The sequence below is a fragment of the Acomys minous genome, assembly GCF_964271855.1.
Source record: "Acomys minous genome assembly, chromosome: 5".
Classification (NCBI taxonomy): Eukaryota; Metazoa; Chordata; class Mammalia; order Rodentia; family Muridae; genus Acomys; species Acomys minous.
Window position 1 is genome coordinate 74,449,442 of NC_140494.1, and position 22,625 is coordinate 74,472,066.

Below are 22,625 nucleotides of genomic sequence, written 5' to 3' on the forward strand. Positions count from 1 at the left end.
GATTAACATGTTGTTGCACATAGATAGATGTTTTATGCTGATAATGGTGAAATATGCTAAAAATTGTTTCATATTCAGAATTTAAATGCACCAATATAAGAAAGATGTTTTCTTTAAGGCTGCCAACTATAAATAGCTAAAACACTATGAATGTAGCATTTATATAATCCGTGACTGTTTTGTGGTTCTTCTTGCCGTATGTAGCTTATTGTAAAAATTTTTTAAAAAATTAATAAAAAATGAAAAAGCTGTTTGAGTGCTCTTTTTAAGCTTATATTTTGATTATAATTATATTATACATGTATTTCTGTATGTAGATATGTGTGCTTGAATGCATTAGTGTGCAAAGTCCAGAAGTGGATATCATACGGGCATTCTTGTGAAATGATACTAACTGATCATAACTGCCGAGTTGTTTCTTTCCGCTTCTTCACAAAGAATTTTATTATAATGTGTGGAGTATTAGACATAGAGATAAACTAGGAAAATATGAGTCTTTGCAACACTAATTGTTTTTCTTTAAACTTGATAAGCATTCCTGTTGTTTCGTTTCAAACAGTTGGTCCCATGCCATGTGGTGCCAGGACAATGCATCCCCGTCCTTTGATATCCTGGCTTCTCCTTATGTTGTCTAGAAGCACAACACCTATTTAGGAAAATTTTCAAAGCCATTGCACCGATTCAAAGTTTGAGATGACCTTCAATTTTTTTTCTGTAAACTGACACCATAGCTTGATTTATTAGCTTATTAAGACAGGTTTGTGCACTGACCATGAAGCCTTCTGGAAAGAATGCTAATAAAAAAAAAGGAGTTCCAAACTGATATGAGTAATCCACCAGAAATTATTTTGGTCATGGAGTTGTATGTGTCCGTGTTCGCCTTGTTTTACTTTATTTTCAGTTCATATGAACTGTTCTTATTTTAAAAAGCCCTTCACTGTACAGTTTAACATCGGTTAAAAATATTCAATGAAACTAGACAAAATGTGAAAATATACCTTAAGTTTTTCATGTCCATGAGCCAAATAATTTTGCACAGCTTTTTAGATTGTAAGCAGTTGTAAAAATATGTATACAACATTTGCAATTTTCAATTACATAAATATAGTATGTCTTTATACACATCAGAGCTGCTTAAGGTGTCTTTAGCCATCAACAGCTCCAGCCATTATGATGTTTTAAAGAAATTTTTTATTTTTGTGGTAGAGTATCAGATACGTGAGGTCTAACCATTTTTACGACTCAGATCAGGCATTTCTTATATTAATTGCTGTTATTAGGTGTAGCTTTGTATTTCTGGTCTTTGGAGCTCTGTAAAGACTGTAAAATTATTTGTCTCATTATGCCCAAATGCTATGTACATTTCTCATTGTAATCAAATGCTCAGCTTTGCAAGACTCACTCTGGAAGCATATGTGTGGTTTTTAGTTTTTCTGGAATACCAAATTATAAAATCAGTATCATGATTTATATTTCTTGATTTTAATAATTGTATGGCAAGTACACTTTATTAATATAATATGCATGAGCAGAAGGCACTGCTATAAAAGTCTATGAAATAGCTACTCTCGATAAATAAATATTAGCTGTTAGCTTTGGTAGCATATCTTTTGGTTTTGTATATACTACGTATTTGTTTCACATATACTAAAATGTGTTTACATTCCAATTGTGGTTAATCTCTTTAAAATTGGTAATGACTATCATGCTTGAATTACAACATATTTTCTGTGTGTTGTTTATTTCTCAATCAACAGAGAAATTAAAATATTAGATGAGTGTATACTAATGTGAATTGTTTAATACAAAATACCTACTGTGGACATTTTGAGTAAATTTTTACACCAAGTAGCTTTCAATTCAACCCCATTTTATATTATTTTGAGTAAAAGAGGGCCGTAAGCTATCACGTGTGAAATGCTGAAGTGGTCCATTTTAGTTCTACTTGACAGCATATAGAGTCTGGGAATGGACAAGTTACAGTACTTTACTGCACTATGAGTAAAAACTGGTATTTTATTTTTAATGTCATTCTTACACTTGGAGTGTAGATCCATTGCATGTAAGTTTAAGATACTGTATTGAATAAGCAAGAAAAATATTAGGATCACAGTAAACATTAGTTTAAGAACTTTGGGAGATGACAAAGTTTATTCCATTCTCCTCATCCGTTGGGTAAATCAAGGAACAATTAATCCACACTATTTTGGAATATGTTTGTATTAAATACATAATAAAAATGGTAGCATTGTATTTTTCCCAAGGAGAGGGCCACGTACAAGTTTAACTTACAATGTACGTTATTTCTCTGAGATAATTATGAGATTGTTTACCTTCACTTTGAACCTGACTGGCATGAAATGTATTTATTGCTTTTGGTGAACCTCTGCTACAACAGTTTTTTACTGTGTCCAAGACTATAGGTCATAAGGAGTTTCTTTCATATTCGAAGGCAGGGATGAACATAATAGAAACATGGATTTAGTTCTGTCTTTTGGGTTGTTTTACTGTGAGATTTTTTTTTTCCTACTGTAACACCTTTGCCATTTTCTTCAATATCCTGTTCCTTGTAAGTGCCACTTTGATAAAGCGGTGTGAACTTTCATGGTTCTCACCCCATCTCTGTTCTATTGAGAAAATACTTATATGATGTCCTCTGCTCTGATTGCCTCAGCCTTGTGAGACTGTGAAACTAAGCAGAGCATAAGTGTCTGCCAGCCAACGATCTGTCCCTCAATAACTCACCTCTAAAATCATGGAGCAAAAATAAAATTAATCTATAAAATCAGTTTTAATTTTTAAAAATCTGTTCCTTTGCTACTTCACGATGATAAACATTGTCTTGTAGCATGGCACTTGTATTCATGTACAGGTATGTGGGCACTTGAAGTACTATAACGACGTACAATGTAGGCAGGGGAAGCTCAGAGGTAAATATTTGTGTCTTTCTCAATAGCAGTCCACCTTGTTTTTGACAGACACTGTAAGGAGAGCTTTCCAGTTTGTCTCATCTGACTGGTCAGTGGGCTTCAGGGACCCTCCTCTCTCCATCTCCCAGGCATTTGATTTTAGTTATGATATATGGCTTTCGTGGGTACTGGACACTGAATTCAGCTTCTCCTGATCTTGCCGCAAGTAGGTTACAACTGAGATCTTTCCTTGCCACCTGCACATTTCTCTAAAACGTTTGGGGACACAGAAAAGCGTTCCTTTTATATGAGTAGTACATACTGCATCAGGAGATCCACTTCTCAACACAAAGACCAAAGAAGCAAAAGCAACAGCCAGTTTCTTTATAGCTTGTGCATCCACCTTCTACTTTGTAAAGTCACAGTGAGGAGGCTATTTTACTGTTGTGGCACTGGCTGTGTGTGATCACGGCTTATGATTTTTGTGTTTGACACCTTCAAACTTGCTTTTCTCCCTTGGTCTCAAAGGAAAGTTGTGGTCTTTGAGTTCACTTTTGATGTTAGTGTTTTTATTGAGGCAAAAAGAACACAATGGATAACAGCCTGATCTTCTAAGTTTCTATAGTGATAGAAAAATAAGAATATAGAAATGCTGGTTCTCACTCCAGTTTGATGGTGCTTGCTGTTGATAACACTGATAATTCAGAAGAGACTGGCTGAGAGGATAGTTCCTTACGGCAGAGAAGAGAAATACAGAAAACTAAGAAAGGGCTGAAGAGCAGGCTTCCAGGCATGCATACAATCAATAAATTAAAACATGGAATTCCTTTCTGGTCATTAGAACTAATTTTTTCTGTCAGATCTCTCTCTCTCTCTCTCTCTCTCTCTCTCTCTCTCTCTCTCTCTCTCTCTCCTCCTCCTCCTCCTCCTCCTCCTCCTGCTCCTCCTCCTCCTCCACCTCCTCCTTCTTTTCCTCTTTATTGTTTATGACTTATCTTTTCATGAACTTGAGGCATTGAGTTGCTGGGTCATATTTTTTCTGAATAGAGGCAGGGAAGCATTTTGCTTTTAAGAACATTATAATCATGCTTGATTAAATTATTTGAACTCAAACAGGTTCTCTAAAATTAATTTCAAAGAAACAGAGCATATCCACATATTTTTTCTGTGTTACTAATGATAATTTGGTTAGCTGATAGGGTATATATGATGCCTAGTTGTATTAGAAGAAATAGGATAATAAATTTAATAAAAACTGACAGTCCCAAGTATAAAAATGTAATAGAACAGTTTTAAATGAACTCTGGTGCTCCATATTTGACCACTTCCCCTTGGTGGGGAGGCCTGATGGCACTCAAAGAAAGAATAAGCAGGCTACCAAGTTGAGACTTGATAGCCTATGACCATATAGTGGCGGAGTAGCTCACCCTCAGTCATAGACCTAGGGGAGGGGAATAGGGTAAATGCAGGAGGGAGGGAGGAATGGGAGGATACAAGTGATGGGATAACAACTGAGTTGTAATCTGAATAAATTAATAAAATTAAAATTTAAAAAAATCTTACCAAAAAGAATATATATTTCAATTTATAAATCAGAAAAAGATAAATCACAAAATTTTTTAATTTTCTTGATATATTTAGGTTAAATTCAGGCCCTAACATAAAAATTCTTGAAAGAATACATACTGAGAATTTACCCTGGATTACATACTAATAAGAGCAGTTATTTCTTGTTTAGCGGCTCATATGGTTGTGTTTTGGCATTATATTATGTAGACTGTGTTGTGTTGAAAAGCAATAAAGGGTTAGTTGAACTGAAAAGTTCAGTACAAATATTATACAACATAATTTGTAAAGCTGAGAGAAAAACATGGTGGAAAAGCCACTTTTATTTCCAGTTTATTTTTATTTACCAACGCATCTGAGGTATCATGTTGAGGAGCACAAATATGGTCAACAAAAGTGAAAAGGTAGAAAATGAAAATAAAGTTTTGGTATTCATGTGGTTCTATCTAAAACACAAAGTATTTACAGTTGCAGGCAGCCTAGGATGGTGTGTTGGCTAGTTTTATGTCACCTTGACCCAAATAGAATCAACTGAGAGAAGGGAGCCTCCACCAAGAATATGCCTGCATAAGATTAGGCTGTAGGCAGTTCTGGGGAACAATGTTATAAATACTCATTGATGGGGGAGGGTCTAACCCCTTGTGAGTGGTTAGCACCCTTGGGCTAATGGTTTTGGGTTCTATGAGAAAGAAGTCTGGGAATGCCATTAACAACACCCCTTCATGGCTACTGCCTGTAGGTTCCCGCCATGTTCGAATTCCTGTCCTGACTTCCCATAGTTACCTGAAAGTATAAATGAAGTAAATCCTTTGTTCACCAAGTCGTTCTGGGTCATGGGGTTTCATCACAGCAATGTAAGCCATAACTGAGACAGGGCTTTCTTGAAGACTTGTCTGTGGCTCTTAAAGAGCACTCTGCAGGTGAGCATGCAGCATTAAGCACAAATATTCACTAACGTTTAACAAGTAGAAAAAGCAAAAACACAACAAACAAAATAAAAAAAAAAACAGGTGTCTATTGATCAGATGGATATGATGGAGATCAGGGAAAGGCAGACTGGGCAAAGACTTTTCCAATGATGGCAATTCTGCACTTGCTGGGGTGAGAGCCACTGGGAGGCTCAATAGAACACAAGGAAAGTGTTAGCCATCTCCTACATACCCAGACTGAGCCCTCTCCTTTACACTCTTCCCACACTAAGAGAGGAAGAGGGTACTATTTATGCAAATATCTTGGATTTACCATAAACATGCATGCATTTCTTGGTAAATGTACTGGGGACTATAACCATTTTCAACTGACTTTTGTTCCTGCCCCTCTCTTGGTTTCTATTACTAAACAAAATAAGCATGAAAATAATCTCACCCTTACTGAGTTAAACTGGGAAAGGGACACAAATTTTAGCCTCAAACCAGAAAAAAACACATTATGAACGTGGACTAGAACAAAATGAGACATTTTTCATGTCTTGGCACAGAGAGGAAGTTGAGAAACACAGTGTGTTGTATACATTGGGAATATACACATTCTAATACACTGACAAAAATATGTTTGGCTTTATTTGCATGGAGGACAACTTAGCAGTGAAATCAAGCTTTGAAATGTAATTTTTTCCTGATCCATTATCTCCATTTTCAGATATAATTAGACGTATTTTAAAATGCATATATGGATTTTCACTTCACTTATATTTGCTTTCTTATTTGAAATTAGCTGATCAATAGTTTCAAGGAAGGGCTTGTAAGTCATTACATAGGTATTCTAACTTTGAACATATGGTTTTTCAGTGCTGAAACCAGAGCAAATAAATGACATATTTCTATGTTCAAAATAATCTCATAAGACACATTCATTGAAAAATGCAACTTTGTTTTGACTGAAATATCAATATGGGGACATGTGTGATAGCTCACAACGTAGCTGTGAACTTAATCCTTGCTGTAAGTATAGAATTGCCCTTTCATTTCCCTCTTATATCTGCATTTTTTGCCATCTTTGCTTTTTTTGTTTGTTTCCTTTCTTTCCAATATCCACATATCCTTCTAAGCTTTACCACACCTGTTTGAAAGAGGTGACTCTTGTTTGTTACTACTACTCCTTTCTGTTTTATATTCTGATTAGTTATTAAATATTGGATGAATTCATTGATTGGTTGTGTAGATTTGATATGCCACTTACAGTGGTGTGGTATTTACCAAATAAATAATAAAATATGTTTGCTTTATAACTCTTATTTCCAAAGTCATCAAGAAAAAGCCATCACCAAACAAAATCAGGAAAGCAATATATTTCATTATCATTTGTAGAACAACATTTTTGTAAAATGTGTTTGTACTCAAACAAATCTATTTTTGCTCTAATCTTCAGCAACAGTTTCATCATATAAAAGATCATATTTGTTATATGTCAATATATCTTATACTCCATTGTATATACTTATACATTTAGACATGCAATAAAAACTAATGAATGAAGAGGGCATAAATTTGAAGGAGAGTGGTAAGCAATATATGGGAAGATTTGGGGGGGAAGAAAGACAAGGAATAATATTTTAATTATACTATTACCTTCAAATAAAAGCAATTCAAAAGACACTGTCATAAGACTGCTTTTTAAATTAATAAAACAGTACCTTACAAAGTCATAATAAAACTGCAAAGAGAGATAATGAAACCCAACATATCCAGAAATGTGTGTGTGTGTGTGTATATATATATATATATATATATATATATATATATATATATATATATATACATATATATATACATATAATATATATGTATATATAATTTAATTTATATATATATAAAAGCAGAGACATGAAGTTACTACCAACTATCATAAGTAACTCGCAGGACCTCATAAAAGTGTTTTAACTTTAGAAAATTAAAACACAAGTATCCTTGCAAATTTAGATAGAATTAAATAAGTTTTATCCTTTAAAGGTCTAAGCTAAAACTTTGAGCTTTTTTAAAATCTTAGATCAATATGAAAAAGATATCATCTCTGAATTTCCACTGCCCTACTGGTGTGTTTTCTGAGTTTGGTGGTAAAGTGTGTCATTTATGAAGATTTTTCTTCACTCTCATTTTCCTTCTTACTGTGATTACCAGACTAGAATCATCCTCCTCTCAGGAAAAGGAGGAAGTTTTCATGTCACTAAGAGAAATGCACTTGAGCGCGTAGTTGTGCCAAGTTCAAACCTGGGCCCAGCAAACCAAACGCTCCCTGAGATCACACCAACTGCCAGGCTGTGGGCTTATTCTTGGACATGTCAGGGTGAGTTCATCGTGCAATTACACTCCCCCACCTATCTTTCAGTTCTCCCCTCCTCTAGACCTCCAAATGCCAAAAGATGCTGCTAACACTGGATCAAAACTTGAATTCTTCAAACTCACAAACTTTAATTTTCAGAGGGATTTGTAAACAGAGGAAAAGGATAGAACTGGATTGTCCACTTTATAAGAATGGTCAATAAGGGCTAATCCTTTGTAAAATGTCAACATTTGTTGAGAAAGATGTTATCCACTTAAGTTATAACAAAGCCCTGTTTGTATTTTTGTCTCTTTTTTTAATCTTAGTTTTAAAAATATATTTTATTAATTTATTCATATTACTCTCAATTGTTATCCCCATTCCTTGTATCCTTCCATTCCTCCCACCCTCCCATTTTCCCCTTACTCAACTTCCCTGTGACTGAGGGGGACCTCTTCCCCCTGTATATGCTCAGAGGCTATCAAGTCTCTTCTTGGTATCCTGCTGTCCTTCTTCTGAGTGCCACCAGGCCTCCTCATCAAGGGGACATGGTCAAATATGGGGCACCAGTGTTCCTGTGAAAGTCAATCCCCACTCTCCAGTCAACTGTGGAGAATGTCCTGCCCACTGGCTAGGTCTGGGTCGGGGTTCAATATTTACTTCACATATTGTCCTTGGTTGGTGCCATAGTTTGAGCATGACCCCTGAGCCCAGATCTGCCCATCATAATGTTCTTGTAGGGTTCTAGGACTCTCTGGATCCTTCTATTTCCCCAATCTCCCTTGATTCTCTTAGAAGCTCCTTATTTATCCATTGAAAAGTGTTGACTGAGTTAAATGTTCTCCCCACTGTTTTGCACAAGTGCATGAGACCCCTTTGTATTTTTCCATAATCAAAAGCTAATTTTTGTCTATAGTAACAAGATGGTCAATTGCTAATGCTTCTATTTGTCTGAGGAGACAGATCAAAGCATCCTCACACTGGACATTTCTATTTCTACAACTTCCTTAGTCTGGACAATAGTCTCAGAGCTACTTTGGCATGCACTTTTTCTTTTCCTTCACTCCCCCTACCCCCATCCTCTAGCCCAATGGCATCCCTCCTCCTTTCCCCCTTCTCCCTGCTTCTCTCTTTATTTCTGAGACATTTTTACTTCTTGGCATCCAGTCAAGTAATTCAGGCTGACATAGAACTTTTTGCAACGCCAGGAATCAACTCATATTCCTCCTTCTCCTGCCTTCATGCCTGGAGTGACAGGGTTCCAGGCATGCACTACCACACATGGCTTAAGGTGCTGAGGATAGAACACATAGCCTGTTGTGTGCCAGGAAATCATTCTACCACCTAAGCTATGTATCAATCTTGAGAGCATATGTTCTTGATTTTTGTCATTACACTGTGTTTATTGCTGAGAGATTTTCCATCTCTGTTTAAGAAAGAACTCAAATTCTACCTTTTGGTCTCCAAAGGCAAATAGAGTCACAGATAGTGCTAAGTTTATTAGAAATTCATGTCTGATCACATGCATATATCAGCAATTAACTGATATACATGTTTTAAAATTTTGGGTCATTCCCTTCTACAGTGCTCATACTGTTACAACCCAAGTAAAAGAACATTTTCATAGCTTTACAGCTCAAAAATATATGATAGAATGAGAATTAAACTAGTTATAAAATTTCACTGTAGATATACTATAACTATCTGCTTTAAATATTCTATATTAATAATCAAAAAGTTCTCATTTTTATCATTTAAAATGAAGCGTCCTATATATTATCAGAACAAGCTGGCCACCATTATAATCATGTGTCAATAAAGACAATAAAGCATGTTTCTGTGACTTACATTACAAAGCTGATGCACTGTAGTATAAATAAAATTCTAAAATTTAAATTCTGAATCTCCCATGTCACTCCACTCATTTGCATTGCTTAAGTGGATCTTAGAATTAGGAACTTAGTAATAAAATAACTTACACTCTGGGAAGTAAACATAGCAAGCACAGAGCCAGGGCCCACATGAAGTAGACACACCTGGGGGTCTTTCCCATGAGGAAATTCCATGGAGAATACTCTTAGCAATATCCAAAAGAGCAATCTGGAAAGTTCTCCAGTCTCTATACAACTCATGTAGACGTCTCCTCAACTCATGCTTTCAATCATCTGTTGTTGCTTCTGTTTTTGCTTAGAACTGAAGCTAGATGCAGTGGACCATGAGAGTAATTAGTTTATTTTTTTTTAAGTTTTTTTTCTCCTTTATTAATTCATTCTTGTTACATCTCAATGGTTATCCCATCCCTTGTATCCTCCCATTCTTCCCTCCTCACATTTCCCCCTTATTCCCCTCCCCTATGACTGTTCCTGAGGGGGATTACCTCACCCTGTATATGCTCATAGGGTATCAAGTCTCTTCTTGGTAACCTGCTGTCCTTCCTCTGAGTGCCACCAGGTCTCCCCCTCCAGGGGACATGGTCAAATGTGAGGCACCAGAGTATGTGAGAAAGTCATATCCCACTCTCCACTCTACTGTGGAGAGTGTTCTGTCCATTGGCTAGATCTGGGTAGGGGCTTAAGGTTTACTGCCTGTATTGTCCTTGGCTGGTGCCTTAGTTTGAGCGGGACCCCTGTGCCCAAATCTGCCTATCACAATGTTCTACTTGTAGGCTTCTAGGACCCTCTGGATCCTTCTACTTTGCCATTCTCCCATGATTCTCTCATCTAGAGTCCCACTAGAATGTCCTCCCCTCTGTCTCAGTTTCCTGGTAAGTGAAGGCTTTCGTGAGACATGCCCCTTGGGCTAATATGCAGATATAAGTGAGTATATACCATTTGAGTCTTACTCTCGGGTAATGAGTGAGATAACCGAGAGTAATTAGTTTAAATGCTTCTCAAGAGTAACAGAGCTTTTCATGTCTCTTGTTCCATGAGTTGAAGAGTGACAGCACCTTAAACCCCGAGGGACACATGCATACAGCCATACATTTTAACATGATCCACACTGCTGCAAACTTTCATAATGCCAAACTATAATGATTGGGCTTAAGTCTCAAGTAGACACTCTTACCAACATGACTGAAAGAATTAAAACCCATTTTAGGGAAATAAGTCCTGAAATAAATTAATAATTTCAAAGAATACCAAGGGTTGCTCATTCACTGAATCTGAAGAATGTTTTGCACTTTCTATTTGAACTACTTATAAATGTTAAGTACATGCTTAGAGTTGAAAAATCCAGGCTTAGGGCAGATAAATCATTTCAACAACATGCCCATACCTCATATATAATTCATTTGAGATATGAACCTCTAGGTATTTAATATTTAAAAGAAAGAAATCTCTAAAACTTATAATTCTTACTCAAACCTATATACATGTATTTATCACAATTTGAATATTAAATATTTAAAACAAATCATCATTAAAATAATGTTATATGAGAAAGCACAGCAATTATTAAAGCTACCATATTCACTGTACTGAAGACTTTCTAGCATATACAGTTATCCTAAAATAAATTCTGTTATTCAGTTAAACATAGAAGACCTTTGTCTCAGACAATAGCTAAATATATTACAGTTTAATTTTTCTACTTTATTTTTAAACATTATAATAAAAACCTACCATTTATATGCAATTTGAAACTTGGATTTTAAAACTAAGAAGAAAGAATGTTTTCAGAAGTTATGTTTTCTGTTTTCTTAATAATTCTACAGTAATATGATTGTTCCAATAAATTCTCAGTTTAAATTTTAACTAAACACTGATACTACATTATGTTACTTTCTTACCTTCCTTTCTTCCTATTTCTTTGTGTCATTAAGTCACATATTGGACATGTATTATTCTAAATTCTGGCCATACTTCCTGGAGAAAATGTCAAGATTATTTTTTACATGAGGTCACTGTTGAGTGCACCCTAAGTTGAAGAAAGCTTTAACTTAGCATGTCAGGTCCTCAGTCCTCCTTTAATCAGCAGCCTCTCCTTCCGGGTTGATATATGTACATGCTAACCATTCAAGTCTTAAAGGCCAACATTCCTCGGGTAAACAAGGAAAGCAAGAGAATTACATCTACTATGTGTGAATCTAATTTGAGTCTACAACATGCTTTGAAATTTAAAAGAAGAGATATAACTTGGTCCTAATTACATTTGTATAATTCCTGCAAAGTTCACTTTTTGTTCACCGCTAATTACTCTTTATAAGACACATGTGAAAACAGGAGCTATGTGTAGATCCTGCCAAGATTTTATGATATGATTCTGTTGTGTTTTTTTGTGTTCTCAGTTTGCTTTTCATTGGTAACTGAAAATATTTGTCAGTGTTTAAGGTAATAATCACTTTAGCATCAAATAATATAATGTCATATAATATAGCATAATATATAATAATCACCATTCAGAATTTGTCATTAGAAGAACACCACTGAAATAAAAGAGAAATAGTTTAAAAATACAGTGGTTTTTTTTTTTTTTTGGTTGAGAAAATGAAGGCTCCAGATCCCTTTATAAGGCTGTAATCCGAAGTACTTCTTATTGAAACCATTAAAATAATTAAGTGAAATAATCATTAACCAACTATTTCATATTTTCTAAGATAATAGGATAGTTTGGTAAAGAATTTAAATAGTTATGTTTAAAAATAGTAAAACAATTCGAAAACCAAACCTGTCTGCTTTAAAAAGAATGCTTTATAAGTTTCTGGAGACAACACTTAAATCAGTTCAGTGTCTAGTGCGCCATGGAATAGTTAATGAAGATGAAATGTTACCTAAACAGAAATGATTTTCTAATAATATGGGAAGTGGTTTTAAATTTTCTATTGTCACTTACTCTGTCTTCTCATTAATACTAATTTTAGCAAACAGAGAGTTTGTGCATAATTCTGTAATATTAAAGTCTGAGGCACGATACTGTCCCAGCAAACACTGCACTATCGAGAATCATTGTGTAAAATCACACAGAAAATTCTATGTGATCTCAAACAGACCCCTTACACTCTCCCACTGTTATGTTTACATTTGCTTTAATCTAAAGAACATCTTTTTTCATTAAAATGTAGTTTCAAACGCGAAGCACAACATCTTCAAAACTATGGATGAAATGTGATATCCTGACAAATAAAACTTTCATGAAACAGCCCATTTTTTACTTAGTTCCTTTCAACACTTGTGACAACATGAACATAATATGTAGTGATTAGAGACATTATGGGAAATGAAGAGATATCTCTAGATCTTGTGAAGAAAATGTCCTGCTAATGTGATATCAAAGTAAGAATAATTTGGTTCACCTTGACCACGTTTATCGTAAGCCAGATTCCAAATCCAGCTGCTTGTAACTCCGTTAAATTTCACAAGACTTATCATGATGAGAACAGAAGCAGGTTGATACTTCCTAACAGGCACAGTGATTATTCATCTGTGTTAGTAAACACACACACACACACACACACACACACACACACACACACACACACACACACACACACGAACTGGCTGCTGTATTTCTAACAAGACCTAAACTCTTTAGTCTGTGTATACTGAGGTGTGGACTATTAGGAACCACAGTTGACATTCATAGAACACAAAATTTTGTCAATTTGTTAAGAAAAGTCTATTGGCAACTTTTTTTAAAAAAATGATACCTGGGATTCTGAGATCTTTAGGTTATTATGAATTTTGAAGAAATTACTGATTTTAAAATCACAGGGAAAATTAGGTTCCTAACTATGTACTCAATGTCAGCTAATGAGCCTTTATTTAAAACTCTTTAAAATACGGCAGTGATAGGAGCAATCTCAGATTAATAACATACGAAAGAAGACCAATGCTGCAATTTATAGAGACTGTAATGGATACTAGATTAAGGAAATGTGTGGTCATAGATATTATTTCCATGTATAGAATATTTATTTGTTTTTTAGACTTTGAAGAATGTCATTGCTTGCAAATAAAGAAGGAGGAACTCTTGCCCTTTGATCAGATGCTTCACTTTCTGAGCAACACAGAAGTGCTTCACTGGCAGGGAGAGGCTGCGTAGTGATTCAGAGTACATCCTCAACCACTTTGTATTTTAGCCATGGAACCAATAGTGATAAAAATCACTTACATTTAAGACAGGCAAAAAAAATCAGTGTGAAAAACAATGTAAATTTTATAAATAGTTTCTGGGGAAAAAACAAGTGCAATGCATTTAACTCAGCAAAAATGATTTTGACTATTTAATTATAAACGATAGATTTTTAAAAGAGTTAGTCTATATAAACTAAATCCATTTAAAATTAAACTAATAGCCACTTCATTGAAACACAATAATTTGTTTTATTGACTTATAGTAGAAGTCATTTATTAAAAAATAAGTCTCATACTAATTAAAATATATATTTTGTCATAACCTGGTAATCATATACATAGGAATATTCAATTCTCTTAAAGAGAAGTCAGATTGGAAAAGTTCATAATGATCTTTAATCCAAATTTAACTGTTAAAGAGTTTTATGAACTCCGTTACTTTTTAAAGTGAACCAGCTTCTTAATGTGGACTTATTGATCAGGAAATATGCTTGGAGGGATGTGACAGCTCTGAGCTTCCGACCAGCTTCTCCCCTGTTCTAAAGTGCTGAAAAGTTCATGGAACATCCTAATGTAGCCTGAACACTAGTATGAAAATATAGCATCTCAGAAATACAAAAGTTGTTTACAGCTTGTTTATGTCTTTGAGAAAAAGAGAGGCATATACATAAGCGTTTGATGTCCGAGTTTGAGAGTATAAACACAGGAAGGCGTATATGTCTTCAAAGAGAAGTCACTGCCAATCTTTTAGCATTAAAATCTGTTTCACATGTAAGTAAAATAATAGGTAGTCAAATATGTGTGATGGTGTGGATGAAGGGAATTGTAGTTGTTCAAAATATCTCAGCTTTATTGAATCTTAGAACAGAATTTTTGATGACATGGCTTTACTTCTATGTTATAAAATGGGTTGGACATGTTTAAATTCTATATATCAAAGTGATCCTCATGTAATCCTACATACACAACTTGTCATTATTTTATTTTATTCTCTACAAAAATGTATCTTTTGTTTTATCCTCCACAATGCCTTTGCCAGCACATTACCCACTTGAGGTCTTCATCTTGAGAGCCCTCTGCCCTTCATTGGCACCCTCTGGTCCCAATTGCTAAGTCAGCTTGACCAACCAGCAAGGCACACTCCTACCTGATACCTTGAAGGGAGTAAAGATTTCACAAATGCTCAAATAAAAAGACACTTAAAGCAACATACATAACAAACAACTTACATGCTCTATTACTTTAAATTAATTAAAGTGTAAGTTTAAATATATATCTGTGCACGGCTGATTTATAATGGTTAACAAATAAACACATTCTATCTGTAAAATTTAAGTTTTTCTCCCTGACTTTTTACCCAATAACTATTAGGTTTCAGGCCCCCTAATGGCCAAAGTCATTTTACACACCTTGAGAAATGTTCAGGTATATCAGCCATCCATTTAAACATTCCATAACTCTCTATTGCCAGATACTTTCCCAGAAACATAGGAGTGTACATGAGCCTCCTGACATCTAGCCAAAGTGTAGCATGTAGCTTATCAGTGGAATATTTTCATTTTTAACTTCTAAATGTTCTCCTTTGCTCTATAGTTGCATATGGAACCAGAGTGAGTCTAACGCATTTTTTCCTCCGTCTGTTTTCAGAAGTTTTAGATAACATGAAGGGGTAAGAACCAACCCTTACCTCCAAGTATTACCCTTTATACTTGGGTATACAGCCTACTGATGATACAGTCTTTACTAACATCTGACATTCCAGCTAAGATAGCTCCAAAATCTTTTTTTTTTTAACTGTATGCCTTCTACCATTAAGGAGATTCAACTGACTTTTTACATGATATATCCACTATTTTAATCACTTTTTAAAATCTATTCTTGTATAGTCACTTCGTGAATTCATCGTCTAGTCAGTGTAAGTATGCCTGTCAGAGTTAGGATGTAGGGATTATGCCTATGAAAATCATAAAATACTTTTAGGATTAAATGAGAAATTTGGGAAGAACCACAGACGAGTTGCCCATTACCAGCCACTGACAATGTATAAGCATTTCATAAAATGTCTTAGTCTCAATTTAATCTTGATACCAATAATGACACAGTTCTTAATAGCCTGGTGTCATATTTAGAGTTAATTCAGTAAGTATGCTACAGCCCAGTAGCAACTAGTTCTATTTACAACACTATGCAAACTTAATTCATTGTATTTTTATGATTCTGATAATTTAAGTTTCGCTACTGTTTTCTTCCTTCTTTTTCACGGCTAAGACTCAGAATCAGAGGAGAGAACTGAGCTATCTAAGTGAGATCTTTTCAGAAAAGCATATGAACTGCATATGGGCAAAACCATATAGGCAGAACAGTAGAAAAGTTCTCTTCCAAACCTGTCCTAAAATTGCCATGCTAAATTGTCTTATTCATAGTAATTTTACATAAAATTATTCTAAAATTTTAGTGGATTCTTATTCTTTTTGAAATTAAGAAAATTTAAGCAGCCTAAAAATGTTGAGGTTGTCATAGCAATCCTCAGCTTACTGCACATCAGAGTCACAGAAATTCAAACTAATATTCTCTCCCCACTTTCCTACAAAAATAAGAATTCGGGAACATGTATTCAGCAAACATATCTTTACACAACATGTAGGTAGGGAAAAATAACTCAACATTTTCAAGGCACCACTTTTCTTAGGTCCCCAAACTTTGCAGAACTCAACTTGCATCTCTACTGAATTTTAACAAGCTATTGAACCACTAGATGCCAGGTTATTCAGGCTGTATTCTCAGAATGCTCAGTCTATGAAATGCTCTGCCATGACCTGAGAACCCGATCCTATTTTTGTCTTCCTCAGGAATTTTATTGCTTTGGTAAAAATCATTCTTATCCATCCTGACTTTTGCTATCCCAAAATTTACTTGCTTTTTCTTCCCCTCTTGTTTAAGGTGCCCATATGAAATACACAAATAGGTTCTGTACTTGCTTCAACTTTTCAATATAAAATCTCAGCGGAGAAAAATACTGCCTTCCCTGTCTTTTAACAAGCATCTTTAAACATTTTTCTTTTCTTTTCTTTCTTTTTCCTCTTTTTTTACATCTGGCACCACAGCAAAGAAGGGTGGCTTTGCAGAAGCGACTGTGTCAAAAACCCTAAGTGGCTGGGAAATGAAGCGCACCATAAAAGGGAGCAGTCACCAGCGAAGGAATGCCTGCCACTTACCAGTGAGATGCCAGCTGCCTCTGTCCATTTCGGTGACTCTTAATCCCTGTCTCCCATCCTCGTGCCCTGGGCACAGCTCAGATGGAGCAGTTCCTTGTGTGCTCCACAGCCTGTAGCAGAAAAGAAATCAAATCGCAGAGTTCTGAGTCCTTCACTGGGAATTCTCCTCTACCTTGCCCTGCCTCTGCCAGCAGAGGGGACCCAGGTGAGGCATCCTCCTGGCCAACAGCTTTAATGGCACTTGGCTGCCGGCAGTTGCACAGGGCGGAGGAGTTGGGAGATGCAGGCAGGTGCAGGTGGGCGCCTCCTCGCGCTGCTGCTCGGGGCTCGCGCGGATGCTCCAATGCGTCCACGCGCCCGGCACCGCGCGCCCTGACTGGCTGGGTCCCTCCAAGAGCAGCCCGCGCCCCTCCCGCTCAGCGCTGTCACCGTCGCCAGGCGCCTCACTGCCTTGCGCTGCAAAGGCTCATTTAGCATGTCCCTGCCTGTAAAAGACTGTGTGCTTCAAGCAGGGCTTTGGATTTCTTTCTTTCTTCTTCTTTTTTTTTAACGTGGTAGTCCACTCACATTACTCCACAACTGGTTCCCTTCCCATCTTTCTCTCCAAAGTCACGAAGGCTGCTCCCCTACCTGGCTACCTCTGGGTCTTCACATTCACCAGTGACAGCGAACTCACTGGCTGAAGGATGCACCAGGAGCTGGCAGACTGTGTCCCTTCCTCCCTTGGCCTGCTGCTGTCCCTGCTGATTGCCAGGCTGTGTTGATAACTCAGACAGCAGAGGCTCAGACCGAGGCATGCACTTTTGTGGGCTCCAGAAGAGAACTGACATTTGGGAGATTGCGATTAGGTTCAAACTGGGAGGAAATTCTCTTTTGTGTATTCATGCCAGTTTCATCTAAGGGCACTGGGGCTGGGGCTTTGTCGCTTGTTGTTGGTGTTGGTAGTTTAGAGTCAGTTCTGAAACAGCAAAGGAAAGAGCAGTTTGCAGTTGTTGCTTTTTGTTCTGTTTTTCTGAATTATTTTTTTTTATCACTATGTTCGGAGTAGGAAAAAGAGCCCAGGTAGTATATCTGAGGTGACAGCTTTAGTGTCATTTTTTTCTGCCAGTTTCTCAACTTTCCCTGTGTCTTTGACTGCTCCAGTTTCATGTGTGTGGTGGTAATTGAGTATTTATGAAATAAATTCTGTTACATGCATTTTGCCTCCAACTCCATGTGGCTTGCACCTGTATGTGACAAGGCTGGAAGGCACACACACTTTCTTCTCTGCCAGCCTGTCTACACTTGGAACTCTGCGGGAGCCTAGGGCTGCACCTGTACCAAAAGGTACATACTGTTCACATGTGTGTTTGGCCAACCCAACCCTGTGTTCGGCTGGATGGATCCTCTCTGTGTGGCTCTAGTCCCCAGTGGGCTCCTAGAGGCTGTAATTGGCAAGGCGCACAGAGCCTGCAGCTGGAAGCCAAGCTACCACTGGAGCTCTCAGCTCCCTTTCTTACAGCTTTCCTGGTAATTAAAATGAGTCGTTTTCCTGGTCCTTGGCTCTTCTCATATGTTATGCAAACACCAAGGCTGCTTTGAATGGCTACCCTCCGGATCTACACTGGTTTCTTTCTCCAGCAAAGACAATTAATGTGTGTTTGCATCTAATGCTTCTCTGCCCTTCCATACTTTTTATTTTCTTGTTCCTGCTTTCCAGTAATTAGGTTATTTTCCTTATGTGTTAGCTGGGGTATTGATGATGAGAGGCAAGTTTTCTGGGCGCCTTCTCCGCTGTGCTGGCCCCTTGCCTATAGCAGGCTGTTGGTTAAGGGAGAGAATCACTAGGGTTTTATAAGCACTTTAAATACATTGTGAAATACATTCAGAATCTAAGAGCTTTAAAGCTTTTTTTTTTTAAACTGTACAATGAAGTTTTGCTTTTGTATGTCTGTTGTTACTGAACACGCACAGTTTCAGGTGTCAGAGGTTGACCCTTCTGACACTTCAATACCACCTACTATGGATAATTTGCTTTCTTTCTTACCTGTTATTTGAGGCGTGCAATTCTTTGTTTTGTATATTTTCTTTCAAACAGCCTTGATCCAGAAAGGATGAAAGTCGACTTCTAGAAATTGATTCACTAAAACAGCCAATAATGAATGCAGCCCCCTAAATTAAGGCACGAGGTGAAGAAATACTAGAAAAGATGAGAAGATGCAGTGAGGCCAGAAAGGAGGGCAATAAGGAATTTTAATATGTCTTTTCTTACAGAAAAATACAGTTTACCGTACGTTACCAGATGCCAGTGGGGAGAAAGATACAGGGCCAGCCACGTGGCTCAAGGTGTACTCCCACAGTCAATCAATGAATAAGAAAATCTGCCTCTCAAAAGATAGAGGTGAGCCAGATTTCATGGTGCACACCTGTTATCCTGATGCTCATAGACCATGAAACAGGATTATCATGAATTTGGGTCCAACCTGGACTACATAGCCAGGCAATTCTCAAATCAATCAATTAAACAAATAAAAAGAATAATACAGATGGAATAAATCTTTCACACTTTAAAAAATAAACTTGTGAGATATACTGTAAAATTTTAAAGATAATATAACAATGCAGTATGAAATAATATTCTCCCATTTTGATGTTGTCTGATCATTTGCGAATGAGAAAGGTCTGGAAGCTTCATTAATTATGGATAATAAGAGCGCCCGTAAATTCAAACTGTGAATGGCAGCTGCCAGTCATTATTGGGTCTGACAAAGTTACTCTGCTATATGTCTTCAGAATCTAGAATGTCTATACTGATTTTCACATCTTTTATCACTTATACTGCATTACCAACATACAGTGTATATCAATATTTATACATGTAAATTTATATTTGTCTGTCTGTCTTTATCATTCTGAAATAATCTTAGAATAATCTTGGTATCATGGAGCTTATTTTGTGCCATCTACTTTTGGATTTTTTTCCTGGGAAAGTGGATGTTGTGTCCACTCTGTATGTTTTTATATTTTGTCTTGGCCACAGGGCTGGAATATAAGCAAGGGAAACAGTGCTGTTTAAAATAAGAAAATGTCCCATGCATGAAGGAAGAAAAACTAATGTGATTTCTGAGCACTTATCAAATATGCTCATAAATACTGCCACTGATATCTTGTATTACTATCATGTGGAAATGGCATTTTTAAATTTGTGATCTTGACTTAAGATGTCTGTTTAAAGGGCGTAAAACATGTGCACGCCTTTCACAAAAATACCAGTGCTGCTAACTTAATAAAATGCTATTAAATCATCACACCTCTCTATTTGATAAATCAGCTTCATTTTGGGTGGGTCAGCCCATTTCCCTATCTTGATAAAATACTGAGCATTGAATGAATGAAAAGTATTGTTTGTGAAGGAGCCTGAGTGTTTAATTAGTGAAGCTTTTCAAGGCCACCCTCATAGTGCTTCCATCTAGCTGTCATGTTGCTTTTCTGATCTTGTTGTCTAACCGCCTTTGTGTAAAGGTCTTAATCTTTTTGTCTCCTGGTTCCCTGGGGGTGAGCAAGCAGATGCAGTGCAGATGTGGCCATCCTGCTATGCCTAAACTCTTATCTTGTTTGTGCTACATTTTACTGTCTGTACATCACACCTTTCTTTATCACTCCATACACTGCAATTGCTCGTGTGAGGTTCTGTTTCAGTTAGATGATCATAATTATTATATACACTGCCAAATAATGTTACAAATTGACACTAAGCAGATCTATATTTACTTAATCAAGTAGTTCACCAGTGTTGCCCATTATGGCTCTGTTTTCTATTGTGTTGTCTATGTGCCTCTAATTTTGTGAGTAATGTTGTTAGTCAAAGTGGAGGGCAGATGTAGTTAAAGAAACATACAGTAAAAGAAATAAAAGTTTGTGTTCACAGCAGCACCACCAGTAAGTGTGAATTAAACATGAACAACCAAGGCAACTTTTATTTGAAATGAGCACATGTTGTGGCTTTTAATTTTTGTTTAAGTTTATAAAATCAGCTGTCCTATTAATTGGAACTAATTTTTGGGAGCAGAATAGACAAATCTTAATCAGACTTTGAGAGTCTGTCAATTCAATTAGCAGCAGTGTCAGCATTAGCAGCAAAGAGCATGTCCTGTGCTGCAAATGTCCAGATACCAGTTACACCTGCAACTAATAAAAGGTGTGATGGCACAGCCCTCAGGCCAGTGTCCTGGTGGCTGAGCCCCAATTCCCAGATACACAGTGTGCAAAAGTTCCTCTTCTTTTGGGTGAAATTCACGCTCAGACTCTGACACCATCGTCCATTAAAAATGTTCCTCAGAAAAGACAGGAGGAGAAGGAGGATGAGGAGGAGAGAAAGGGATTGAGGAAGCGAGATAGAAGGACAGATATACCTGTGATGTTGGAAAATAGAAATGTTGACAGATTACTTACTTGCAGTTTGCTTTTTAGTTTTAACCCAGTAGTGTCATTTGATATTTCTTTATTCTTGGGCCAGCTTTCAGTTTTAAGGTGCCTATGGATCTTAACGTATTGGTGCTTGATGCTTTGTGGAGATGAGGATTCTTTCCCTATCCCTGGCAGGACTTGTAATTGCTTTAGAGCCCAGGATGCCTTAGATCCCCCCACTCCTCTCGCCCATGTCTCTCAAGTGCTGGGATTACAGGTGTGCTCTACCACACTTTGACCTCAGAGTTTATATTTAAAGATTGTTATGTTCAACTTTGTATATAATTCTCTCAGTAATATTTTCACATATGAAGCTACCTTAATATAGGGAAAAAAACATTTAAGATTACTATGCCCATGATCAAATAACTTCCAAATAGTCTGTTTACCGACCAGTTTTCTCAAGCTGGGATAAAATTCTCCAGTGTTTCCATTCAGCCACGTGTTATGCCTGGTTCTGAATAGCTGTCGTGTGTTGGGGTAAGTGGTCTTTATCCATGGAGTCCACTGGCCACCCCTACTTCATGTTTTGACTTTTTGTGTCATATGAAATTAACCTTCCAATCAAAGATTTTCATTCAATGCCACACGTGTTTTATTTAGTAGCTCTTGGATCTCTCACCTGCATCCAGGCCAGTGTTCTCTCTGGCCCATGACAGAACTTCACTTTCCAATGTCTATGACTTTTTGTATGGAATTAAAGAGTATTTTCCAGGAAATGTACTTTAAAAAGCCCCTTTCTTGCTTTTCTTTCTTTCTTTCTTTCTTTCTTTCTTTCTTTCTTTCTTTCTTTCTTTCTTTCTTTCTCTCTTTCCTTCCTTCCTCCCTCCCTTTCTTTCTTTCCCTTTTTATCTCTTTTTACTTTTATTACACACGTTTTCACTATGTAGACCAGACTCCATCCACCTTTTTCCTCTTTCTTGTTCTCCAGTAAGCATGCAGTAGCCATTGTGACCACTAGATGGCACCAGTGTTCTAATGAGCAATACCATTTAGGTTTTTGCCCTGAGGATGTTCCAATTTGATTGGATTTGATTTGATTTAATTTTTTTTTAAGGCAACTGAGTGGAACCCCAAATTAGGAGATGCTGCTGTAAGAACTATATACATGATTTTACCTACAGCATTAAAAAAACACACACACACACTGATGACAT

The 22,625-nt window shown here is 36.7% G+C and overlaps 1 protein-coding gene across 3 annotated transcripts in view; it reads right to left on the minus strand.

Moving 5' to 3' along the window:
* The window catches only part of CNTN5 (contactin 5), a 1,112,028-nt gene extending 1,094,620 nt beyond the window's left edge, over positions 1 to 17,408 (minus strand). For all 3 annotated transcript variants that reach the window (XM_084782482.1, XM_084782479.1, XM_084782481.1), the window contains exon 1: positions 17,023 to 17,408. The gene's annotated coding sequence lies outside the window, so the exon portion shown is untranslated. The remainder of the gene's footprint in view (positions 1 to 17,022) is intronic.
* Between the last annotated feature and the right edge of the window lie 5,217 nt (positions 17,409 to 22,625).